Source organism: Etheostoma spectabile, chromosome 24, assembly GCF_008692095.1.
Source record: "Etheostoma spectabile isolate EspeVRDwgs_2016 chromosome 24, UIUC_Espe_1.0, whole genome shotgun sequence".
NCBI lineage: Eukaryota > Metazoa > Chordata > Actinopteri > Perciformes > Percidae > Etheostoma > Etheostoma spectabile.
The window spans coordinates 15,780,148-15,782,968 of record NC_045756.1 but is presented as its reverse complement, the minus strand read 5'-3'; the positions used below and the strand labels follow the sequence as shown (position 1 = coordinate 15,782,968).

General features: G+C 40.9%; 1 non-coding gene across 1 annotated transcript; it reads left to right on the top strand.

Moving 5' to 3' along the window:
* Nucleotides 1-1,678: 1,678 nt before the first annotated feature.
* On the top strand, nucleotides 1,679-1,751 carry trnat-ugu (transfer RNA threonine (anticodon UGU)). Its single transcript has one exon. It is a non-coding gene; the product is annotated as a tRNA-Thr (tRNA).
* The last annotated feature ends 1,070 nt before the right edge of the window (nucleotides 1,752-2,821 follow it).

Genomic DNA, 2,821 nt, shown 5'->3' with positions numbered 1-2,821 from the left:
GAGTCCAACGCCTTAACCACTCGGCCATCACAGCTGCCGTATATCATTATTTTTTACATTTTTTGGCAAGATCCAGAGTAGCACCCAAACGTCTCCTGTCTATGCCGAGACTGGAGTTGTGTGCAGCTGTGCTAGGAGCCCAGATCACCATAGTGTTACAACAGGAGCTCACATTGAAAATCAGTCAGCTCACACTGTGGACTGTAGACTACAAAAATCTGAAGACCTGGAGCATACCATCCTGCATCCCATTAGGCTACATCCTTGTCACCCTGCAGTCAAACTTCTGATAAAGGATTAGGACACTCGACTGCGTCACCCTGTCCCGGAGAGGGTGTTTGCAGAAATATGGCACACATTTTGGATCCCCAGAGAATCAGAATCAGCTTTATTTACCAGGTATGTGGACACATATGAGGAATTTTTCTTTGGATCATCATTGCTCACAATGCGCTTACACATACAAAACAAACTACAAAACAAATATATATATATATATATATATATATATATAACAATATATACACACTCTAAACAGATGGGTGTCCGGGGCGAGATGGGTGTCCAGGGTGTGAGGCCATCTGTTATCACCAGCACAGTTTATGAGTGTCATTGGTGGAAGTCTTAACCAGTGATTCCCAAAATGGCCGACCTACTGGCAGCCCGCCTGCGCCTAATTAACCCAGCATTCCACTCCACTGGCATGCACTGTTTTAGGCCATTGGTAGCAATTGGTAACTTCCTGAATTCCTTCAGTCCTACATTGTAATGTTACAAAAAAATATTACATGTCAATTTTGTGCTCTGGAAAATCAGGCAATAGCTTTGTTGCACTTGTTAAGAATCAGGAATCGTATGCATACACAGCATTAAGTGACAACCAGGCACTGCTGGGATTTTAACTCAAGATCTCCAGTTTAGGCAGGTGCTTTAAGGCAAGGCAAGGCAAGGCAGCTTTATTTGTATAGCACATTTCAGCAACAGGGCAGAATTCCAAAGTGCTTTACACGAAATCAGTTAAACGATAAATCACAAGTACAATCAGTTAAAAACATAGCATTAAAACTAATAAAACACATGAATAGGACACATAAAACACAAGAAAAAGTTACAGTGCGCATGAAATTTAGAAATGACGTCATTTTAAAGAAGGCAGCGTCAAAAAGAAAAGGTCTTCAGCCTCGATTTAAAAGAACTGAGAGTAGCAGCGGATCTACAGGTTTCTGGGGATTTATTCCAGATATGAGGAGCATAGAAACTGAAGACTGCTTCCCCTGTTTAGTTCTGACTCTGGGGACAGAAAGTAGACTTGTCCCAGATGACCTGAGAGGTCTGGGGGGGTCATTAGTGTAGTAGCAGATCAGAAATGTATTTTGGACCTAAACCGTTAAGGGATTTATAAACTAGCAAGAGTACTTTGAAATCAATTCTTAACCAATCAATTCTTTAACCACTAAGCTACAGCACCTCCTACACGTTGACCTGTCTTGCAAGAATAACATGAGCTTGTTGACCTGTCTTGCAAGAATAACGTGAGCTAGTGAACAGTGTTCCTTCCATCCATCCATTTTCGTCAAGCAGCTCCACCAGGGGACCCCAAACTTCCACTTCCCAAGCAACATTAACCAGCTTCGACTGGCGGATCACAAGTTTTTGCAGGACAGCCTAACCTCTAGGAGGTACTGTAGCTTAGTGGTTAAAGCGCCTGTCTTGTAAACAGGAGATCCTGGGTTTGAATTCCAGCGGTGCCTGATTATCAGTTAACTCATTGTTTCCATTTGGTGGCATATTCTTATCAAGTGCAACAAAGTTATCCTTTGATTTTCCAGAGCACAAAAGTTAAATGCGATGTCGTTTTGTACTATAACATTACATGTGTCCATGTTGCACAAACTCTCGACCAAGTTTAAAACTTTTACAGCCAACTTAATAACAAGTCTGGCTTTATCCAGGCTTGAGTTTAATGTAAATACAGTTAACGGGTACGTGCATGGAGACTGAAGTTCAGTAAAAAAAACTCATGCGAATAAAGCTAGTGAAAGTGTGTTTCCATCCGACGGCTTTAATGCCAATAAAAACCATCAGTTGGAGGGGGTTTTGCAACTTTAGTGTGAAGATTATAAAGTTTTTAACGTCATGAATTCCTTCAGTCCTACATTGGAAGCTTAGGGCTCCTGCACACTGCCTGCGTGGCATGAGCGTGTCAGCTGAGGTTAGAATGTCTACCGTATTGGTCAATACGTCGTTCAAAAGTCCTGGATATTCGCAATGCAAAGAAGACCCAGTAGGGTTGAAAAGTTGCCTTTTGTATTAAATTATGGGAGCATAAAGCAGTGTTGCATTTTTTCACTTTACTTGTCATTTGTCCGGCACGTGCACACCATTTCTTTTAATTATTGTGGTAAATGCACATGCTGAGTGCACATGGTTATTGGAGTAAGAGAAAATGGCGTCCCAGCTGGCGCATACTTGTGTTCATTGCTTTTGTGCAAAGCCATCCATCTTTTTCCCTTGCATATTTTGTAAAGTGTTCTTTCTTATAAGATGATATTTTAGGAATCATCAGAAATCATTACATTTATATTGCATATTCAAACATAAACAAACTGGTGTCCCATAAAAACAATGGAATCCCAGCTAGAAGGGAATAGAATCAATAACCATTTGGATTGAAAACAAAGGAATACATGTTGTTCTTGTTGCCATAACAACACTTGGATACCCATAACAACACTTGGATACTAGAACCCAACTTGAGTTCTGACACAAATTCACTCTGACAGCAGTTTGTATCAGAGACAGTTTGACTGTGACAATCCAA